This window comes from Piliocolobus tephrosceles, unplaced genomic scaffold, assembly GCF_002776525.5.
Source record: "Piliocolobus tephrosceles isolate RC106 unplaced genomic scaffold, ASM277652v3 unscaffolded_27504, whole genome shotgun sequence".
Classification (NCBI taxonomy): domain Eukaryota; kingdom Metazoa; phylum Chordata; class Mammalia; order Primates; family Cercopithecidae; genus Piliocolobus; species Piliocolobus tephrosceles.
The window spans coordinates 1-9,330 of record NW_022310426.1 but is presented as its reverse complement, the minus strand read 5'-3'; the positions used below and the strand labels follow the sequence as shown (position 1 = coordinate 9,330).

The window sequence follows — 9,330 nt, the reverse complement described above, 5'->3', positions numbered from 1 at the left end:
GGAGTCTTGCTCTGTTGCCCGGGCTGGAGTGCAGTGGCCGGATCTCAGCTCACTGCAAGCTCCGCCTCCTGGGTTCACACCATTCTCCTGCCTCAGCCTCCGGAGTAGCTGGGACTACAGGTGCCCGCCACCTCGCCCGGCTAGTTTTTTGTATTTTTAGTAGAGACGGGTTTTCACCGTGTTAGCCAGGATGGTCTCGATCTCCTGACCTCGTGATCCGCCCGTCTCGGCCTCCCAAAGTGCTGAGATTACAGGCTTGAGCCACCGCGCCCAGCAAAAATTTTTTAAAAAGTATGTGCCTCGTAGATAGCATATACTTACATCTTCTTCTTTGCTCTGCCTGACCATTTCTTTTTCTTTCTTTCTTTCTTTTTTTTTTTTTTTTTTTGACTCCTGAGTTCAGGCAATCTGCCCTCCTTGGCCTCCCAAAGTGCTGGGATTACAGGTGTGAGCCACTGCGCCCGGCTTTACTGGCTTTTTTAAAGCTGTACCCTCTTTAAATTATAGTCGTAATGGCTGCTATAGTGGTATGAATCTCATGCACTTTAACTTATCACAATCTACTTAAAATTATGATTATTATTATTATTATTTTTGAGAAGGAGTCTCACCCTGTCACCCAGGCTGGAGGGCAGTGGTTCCATCTTGGCTCACTGCAACCTCTGCCTCCCGGGTTCAAGTGATTCTCATGCCTCAGGCTCCCGAGTAGCTGGGATTATAGGCGTGTACCACCACACCCAGGTAATTTTTGTATTTTTAGTAGAGATGGGGTTTCACCATGTGAGCCAGGCTGGTCTTGAACTCCTGACCTCAAGTGATCTGCCCACATCGGCTTCCCAAAGTGTTGGGATTATGGAAGTGAGCCACTGCGCCTGGCCCACAATCTACTTAAAATTAATATTGTACTATTTCCTATAAAATGTAGGAACTTTGCACAATATAGTTCCATTGATTTCCATGTCCACCCTTGTTATTCTTATTATATAAATGTCATCTGTTATAAGCCCCACAATACAACGTCATAATTTTAGCTTTTAAATAGCCACGTCTGTCAGTGTGCCTATTTGGTTAAAATAAAAAGGGGGGGGTGCCAGGCACGGTGGCTCACGCCTGTAATCCCAGAACTTTGGGAGGCCGAGGCGGGTGGATCACGAGGTCAGGAGTTCAAGACCAGCCTGGCTAACATGGTGAAACCCTGTCTCTACTAAAAATAGAAAAATTAGCTGGGCATGGTGGCACGTGCCTGTAATCCCAGCTACTCATGAGGCTGAGGCAGGAGAATTGCTTGAACTGGGACCTGGGAGGCAGAGGTAGCAGTGAGCCAAGATCGCACCACTGCACTCCAGCCTGTGTCTAGCCTGGGCTACAGAGCGACACTCTGTCTCAAAAAAAAAAAAAAAAAAAGGGACGCAAAGATGGCTGAAGAACAACCGCCAGTTGAACTGTTCGTGAAGGCTGGCAGTGATGGGGCCGAGATTGGGAGCTGCCCCTTCTCCCAGAGACTGTTCATGGTGCTGTGGGTCAAGGGAGTCACCTTCAATGTTACCACCATTGACACCAAGAGATGGACCGAGAGAGTGCAGAAGCTGTGCCCAGCAGCTCCCATTCCTGCTGTATGGCACTGAAGTGCACACAGACACCAACGAGATGGAGGAATTTCCGGAGGCAGTGCTGTGCCCTCCCAGATACCCCAAGCTGGCAGCTCTGAACCCTGAGTCCAACACGGCTGGGCTGGACATATTTGCCAAATTTTCTGTCTACATCAAGAATTCAAACTCAGCACTCAATGATAATCTGGAGAAAGGACTCCTGGAAGCCCTGCAGGTTTTAGACAATTACTTAACATCCCCACTCCCAGAGGAAGTGGATGAAACTAGTGCTGAAGATGAGGGCATCTCTCAGAGGAAGTTTCTGAATGGCAACGAACTCACCCTGGCTGACTGCAACCTGTTGTCAAAGCTACACATAGTACAGGTCGTGTGTAAGAAGTACTGGGGATTTACCATCCCCGAGGCCTTCCCCGGAGTGCATAGGCACTTGAGCAATGCTTACGCGTGGGAAGAATCTGCCTCCACCTGCCCAGGTGGTGAGGAGATCAAGCTCGCCTACGAGCAAGGGGCCAAGGCCTTCAAATAAGCCCCTCCTGGAACTTCCTCAACGCCCTCCGTTTTCTCCACAAAGGCCCCGGTGGTTTCCACATTGCTACCCAAGGGACACACTCCAAAATGGCCAGTGGGCAGGAAATCCTGGAGCCCTTGTTCTGGGATGGTGTGGTGGAAGAGGGGATGAGGGAAAGAAATGGGGGAGCTGGGTACGATTTTTATTGTGGGGTGGCATGGGCAGGACAACATATTTCAGTAACAAAATAGAGAAAAAAATGAAAAAATAAATAAGCAGCCACCTAAGAAATAAAGAAAAAATTTTAAATACAATTTAAAAACATTTACTCACCTGTTTATCATCTCAAGTATTTTTTATTCCTCTCTATATTTCTGAGTTTTTATCCAATATCATCTCCTTCAGCCAGATGAGCTTTCTTTGATGTTTCTCCAATATCATCTCCTTCAGCCAGATGAGCTTTCTTTGATGTTTCTTTTTTTTTTTTTTCCTGAGAAGGAGTCTCACTCTGCTGCCCAGGCTGGAGTGTGGTGGCATGATCTCGGCTCACTGCAGCCTCCGCCTTCTGGGTTCAAGGGATTCTCCTGGCTCAGCCCCCCGAGTAGCTGGGATTACAGGTGCCTACCAGCATGCCTGGCTAATTTTTGTGTTTTTGGTAGAGATAGGGTTTCACCATGTTTGCCAGGCTGGTCTCAAACTCCTGACCTCAAATGATCTGCCCTTCTCAGCCTCTCAAAGTATTGGGATAACAGGCATGAGCCTCCATGCCCTGCTGATGTTCCTTATAATACAGGTCTGCTGGTGACAAACTCAGTTTTTGTTTATCTGATAATGTGTCTATTTTGTCTTCATTTTTGAAGAATAATGTTACTGGATATAGAAATCTAATTTGAGTGCCTGTTTTCATTCTTTCTCTTTCTTCTCTTCCTCTGTACTTTAAGGATGTTGATCCATTGGGTTCAAACATCCACTGTTGGCAATGAGTAGTCAGCTGTCATTTGAATCATAGTTCTTATTTTTAATGTATCATTTTTCTCTGGCTGTTTTCAATATTTTTCTCTTTATCTTTAGGTTTTAGAAAGTTGACTATGCCATGCCTTGGCAGATTGTTTTGTATTCAGGTTGCTTGGGCTTCACTGAGATTTTTGAATCTATAAATTTGTCTTTGAATAAATTTGAGAAATCAGCACATACTTTGTCAAATATTTTAATGCCCCTTTCTACCTCTTCTATTTTTCTAAAATTCAAATTACATATGGTATACATAATTTTTTAATTTTTATTTTTAAAATTTAGAAAAGATGGAGTTTCACTCTTGTCAACTAATCTGGAGTACAATGGTGTGATCTTGGCTCACTGTAACCTCCGCCTCCTGAGTTCAAGCAATTCTTTTGCATTAGCCTCCTGAGTAGCTGGGATTACAGGCATGTGCCACCACACCAGGCTAATTTTTGTATTTTTAGTAGAGACAGGGTTTCTCTGTGTTGGTCAGGCTGGTCTCGAACTCTCAACCTCATGTGATCTGCTTGCCTCGTCCTTCCAAAGTACTGGGATTACAGGAGTGAGCCACTGTGCCCAGCAATTTTTGTTAGTAGAGATGGAGTTTCACCATGTTGGTCAGGCTGGGTATATAGAACTTTTAATGTTGCCTCCCAAATCCATAAAACTCCGTTTAATTTTTTCAGTTTTTTTTTTTTTTATCTCTCTGGTCTTTAGAATAAATAATTTGTATTGCTTTATCTTTATACTCACTAACTCCTTCCTTTGTCATCTTCATTCTGCTATTAAATATATCAAGTTGATTTTTCATTTCAGTTATTGTACTTTTCACTTCTAGAATTTCCATTTGGTTCTTTTTTATAATTAAAATTTTGCTTCTGAAGTTCCATATCTGTCCCTTCATTATGACTACATTTTCCTGTAAGGCCTTGAAAATGAGACTGGGCATGGTGGCTTATGCCTGTGATCCCCAGACTTTGGGAGGCCAAGGAGGGCGGATCATCTGAGGTCGGGAGTTCAAGCCCAGCTTGGCCAACATTGTGAAACCCCATCTCTACTAAAAATACAAAAATTAGCTGGGTGTGGTGGCACACACTTGTAATCCAAGCTACTTGGGAGACTGAAGCGGTAGAATTGCTTGAGCCTGGGAGGCAGAGGCTGTAGTGAGCTGAGATCACACCACTGCAATCCAGCCTGGGCAACAGAGGGAGACTCCATCTCAAAAAGAGAAAATAATTATAAAAGTTGCTTTAAAATCCTTGCTGCCAATTCTCAAGATTAGAAATTCCAACATTTGGGTCATAACCTTTTCTCTCTGAGAGTGAGGTTTTTTTGTTTTGTTTTGTTTCGTTTTGTTTTGTTTTTTGAGACGTAGTCTTGCTCTGTCACCCAGGCTGGAGTGCAGCGGTGTGATCTTGGCTTGCTGCAAGCCCCGCCTCCCAGGTTCACGCCATTCTCCCGCCTCAGCCTCCCAAGTAGCTGGGACTACAGGCGCCCACCACCTCACCCCGCTAATTCTTTGTATTTTTAGTAGAGATGGGGTTTCACCTTGTTAGCCAGATGGTCTCAATCTCCTGACCTCATGATCTGCCCGTCTCAGCCTCCCAAAGTGCTGGAATTACAGGTGTGAGCCACCACACCTGGCGAGAGTGAGTTTTGAGTATGATTCAGTTTTCTGTTTCTTCATATGCCTAGTATTTGTTTATTGTAGCTGGACATTGTCAAGACTATGGATTTTGTTATGTTCCTCTCAAGAGTGTTAATTTTGTTCTAACAGGCAATTAACTTGGTTGGACCGAATCTCCAATCTTTGTTTCCCTTGTGAAAGGCAATAGCTGGAATTTCTACTCAGTTCTTGCTCCCAACTGCTGATTTTACTGGGACTCCTGTGCATATGTGCAGTTGGACAACCAAGGATTTGGACAGAGTTTATGTCCAGATTTTGGGACTTGTTTGCTCTGTAGAATTTCTTTCTGTGAGTTGCCTCTTAATTTTCCAGCCACACTACTTGCCTATAACTCTGTTCACTTGGCACCTCGAACCAGTAAGACCGCAGGTTTCTATTCCTTTCCACCTCCCACGCAAATTACAGAGTGCCCTCACACGAATGATCACAAAAATATAAATCTAGTACAGGGCAGCTCCCACCTTTCAAGAGTTGGTTTTCCTCACATTTCTAATTGCTGTTAGACATTCTCCAGTGCCTTCAAATATTTAGGTTTGGTTGTTGTTTATTTTATTCAGGTTTTTGGTTTTTTGTTTCATTTTGGTTTGGTTTGGTTTTTGTTTTGAGATGTAGTTTTGCTCTTGTCGCCCAGGCTAGAGTGCAATGGCACAATCTGAGCTCACTGCAACCTCTGCCTCCCAGGTTCAAGTGATCCTCCTGCCTCAGCCTCCTGAGTAGCTGGGAACACAGGCGTGCACCACCACGCCTGGGTAATTTCTGTATTTTTAATAGAGACAGGGGTTTCACCATGTTGACCAGGCTGGTCTTGAACTCCTGAACTCAGGTGATCCACCTGCCTTGGTCTCTTAAAGTGCTGGGATTACAGGTGTGAGCCACTGAACCCGGTCAGGTTTTTGTTGTTGTTGTTGTTGTTGTTTTGTTTTTAAGAGACAGGATCTTGCTTTGTTGCCCAGGCTGGAGCACAGTGATGTGATCATAGCAAACTGCAGCCTTGAACTTCTGAGCTCAAGCAATCCTACTGCCTCAGCCTCTCAAGTAGCTGGGACTACCAGTGCATATCACCATGCCTAGCTAATTTTTTAAAAATCTATTTTGATAGAGATGGAGTCTTGCTATGTTGCCCAGGCTTGTCTTGAACTCCTGGCCTCAAGTGATCCTCTCACCTAAGTCTCCAAAGGTGCTAAGATTACAGGTATGAGCCACTGTACCTGGCCTTGTTTCAGTTTTTTGGGTTTTTTTTTTTTTTTTTTTTTTGAGACAGACTCTTGCTCTGTTGCCCAGGCTGGAGTAGTGCAGTGGCGCGATCTCAGCTCACTGCAACCGCCACTTCCTGGGTTCAAGTGATTCTCCTGCCTCAGCCTCCTGAGCAGCTGGGATGACAGGTGTGCACCACAAGCCTGGCTAATTTTTTTGTGTATTTTTAGTAGAGATGGTGTTTCTTCATGTTGGCCAGGCTGGTCTCAAACTCCTGACCTCGAATGATCTATCTTCCTCAGCCTCCCTAAATGCTGGGATTACAGGCGTGAGCCACCGCGCCTGGCCCTTGTTTCGGTTTTATAATTGTTATCTGAGGCTTGACTATTCTGACCAAATTATTGTGCTATTACAACCCCCTTATATTTTTTAACTGTTTTATTCCTCAGAGCACCTCTTTAAGATTAGTATAATGAGCCGGGCGCGGTGGCTCAAGCCTGTAATCCCAGCACTTTGGGAGGCCGAGACGGGCGGATCACGAGGTCAGGAGATCGAGACCATCCTGGCTAACACGGTGAAACCCCGTCTCTACTAAAAATACAAAAAACTAGCCGGGCGAGGTGGCGGGCGCCTGTAGTCCCAGCTACTCCGGAGGCTGAGGCAGGAGAATGGCATAAACCCGGGAGGCAGAGCTTGCAGTGAGCTGAGATCCGGCCACTGCACTCCAGTCCGGGCGACAGAGCGAGACTCCGCCTCAAAAAAAAAAAAAAAAAAAGATTAGTATAATGAGCCCCACCCTTTTTTTTTTTTGGTGAGACGGAGATTTACTCTTGTTGCCCAGGCTGGAGTGCAATGGCGCAATCTCGGCTCACCGCATCCTCCTTCTCCCAGGTTCAAGTGATTCACCTGCCTCAGCCTCCCGAGTAGCTGGGATTACAGGCATGTGTCACCATGCCCGGCTAATTTTGTATCTTTAGTAGAGACGGGGTTTCTCCATGTTGCCCAGGCTAATCTCAAACTCCTGACCTCAGGTGATCTGCCTGCCTTGGCCTCCCAAAGTGCTGGGATTACAGGCATGAGCCTCTGTGCCCCGCCTATCCCCCATTTTGAAGCTGAGGAGACAGAGGCACTGCAAGGGAAACCATTTGCTGAAGGTCACACAGCTAGTTTGTGGAAGAGCTAAGATGTAAAACTAGTCAGATCACATAATCCTATGCTTGTTCCACTTCACCACGATTCCTAAACACCTCAAGGTGATTTGGATTCCAGCCTAGAGCCCTCTGGAAAGTATTTGGGGCTGGCAGGAGGTAAGAGCCCTCAAAACTCCTATTCAGGCTAGGGCAGTAGCTTTCAACCCAGAGCATCGGAGTCATTTGAGAAACTATGAAAAATAGAGATGCTAGGCCCCATCTACCGAATCAGTAGCTCTAGTGGTAGAGACTGGGAATCTACTTTTTTTTTTTTTTCTTTTTGCGGCAGAGCCTCGCTCTTTTGCCCAGGCTGGAGTGTAGTGGTGCAATCTTGGCTCCCTGCAACCTCTGCCTCCCAGGATCAAGCAATTCTCCTGCCTCAGCCTCCTGAGTAGCTGGGATTACAGGCATACACCACCAAGCCCAGCTAATTTTTGCAGTTTTAGTAGAGACAGGGTTTCACAATGTTGGCCAGGTTGATCTCGAATTCTTGGCCTCAAGTGATCTGCCTGCCTCAGCCTCCCAAAGTGCTGGGATTACAAGCATGAGCCACTGTGCCTGGCCAACATTTTTTCTGGAGGGGGGCAGAGGACAGAGTCTTGCTCTGTGGCCCAGGCTGGAACACAGTGGCACAGTCTTGGCTCACTGCAGCCTCGACCTCCTAGGCTCAAGCAATCTTCCCACCTCAGCCTCCTAAGTAGCTGGGACTAGAGGCATGTGTCACCACATCCGGCTAATCTTTTAGTTTTTTTGTAGAGACAGGGTCTCACTATGTTACCCAGTCTGGTTTCAAACTCCTGGACTCAAGCAATCCTCTTGCCTTGGCCTCCCAAAGTGCTGGAGTACAGGTGTGAGCCACTGTATCCAGTCTTTTTTTTTAGAAACAGGGTCTTGCTTTGTTACCTAGGCTGGAGTGCAATGGCACAATCATAGGTCACTGCAGCCTCAATTCCTGTAATTAAGTGGCAGTCTGGCTTTTTTTTTTTTTTCCTATTTCTCTGCTGATTCTAATGTCCAGTCAGGGTTGAGAACTTCTGTGGTAAAGGCAAAGTATCTACACCGATATTCTTCTGTCTACTGTAGCTCAAGACTAACTTTTCCATCATGCCTAGCCTAGCTGGTGACACTGGTGCTGAGGTTAATGCTGCGGGTTCTGGAGTCACTCCATGTAGGTTCAAATTCTGCCTCTGTTGCTTGTTAGCTGTGTGACCTTGGGCAGGTGGCTCCACCTCTCTGACCCTCCTGTTTTCTTATCTCCTAACTGGAGATAATAACACCAGCCTCACAGGGTTGTTCTGCCACTTCATGAGATAATGCATGTGAAGTGTTTAGCACAGTGCCTGGCACCTGATAAGCACTCAATAGATTGTAACTATTCATATTCTCTCTGTTTTTCTGCAGTCGTGAACTGTTATATGTCCTATTTAAATCCAGCTTCTAGAGTTAAACTATACTTAAGCTTTCTATGTTTTTTTCTTTCTTTTTTCTTTCTTTTTTTTTTGAGACAGAATCTTGCTCCGTCATCCAGACTGGAGTGCAGTGGCGCGATCTCAGCTCACTGCAACTTCCGCCTCCTGGGTTCAAGCGATCCTCCTGCCTTACCCTCCCAAGTAGCTGAGATTACAGGCGCCTGGCTAATTTTTGTAATTTTAGTAGAGACGAAGTTTCATCATGTTAGCCATGGCTGGTCTCGAGCTCCAGACCTCAAGTGATCCACCCGCCTTGGCCTCCCAAAGTGCTGGGATTACAGGCAAGAGACACTACACCAGGCCTAGGTCGTCTAAATTATTTCAGAATTCCCCTCTCCCAACCTCTATTCTTGCAACGGATCCATCCCCCACGCTGGGTCCCTCTTTCGTAAACAGGAAGCATTTTAAATCTAGCCCAAAGCCTCAAAGGACTTCTTAGGGGTGGTTCAGATTTCCCCAGCCTCGGGCTCTACCCCTTCTTGCCTGTTAGAGGCCATACCTTCAGTGACACCCTGAGGGCAACTTTGAATACCAGAATGGGATATTAAAATCACAAAGCCGAAAATGCCCACCTCTGTTCCCAAGACTTGGGCCTGAGAGAGGATTCTAAGGGAAACCAGGCTGAACTAAGAGGACCCCAGAAAGGCAAGTTCTTCTTAAATTTTTATTTTAT

At 45.9% G+C, this 9,330-nt stretch overlaps 1 pseudogene; it reads left to right on the top strand.

Annotated features, from left to right (window-relative positions):
- The first annotated feature begins 1,415 nt into the window (after window positions 1–1,415).
- On the top strand, window positions 1,416–2,136 carry LOC111543327 (annotated as a pseudogene).
- The last annotated feature ends 7,194 nt before the right edge of the window (window positions 2,137–9,330 follow it).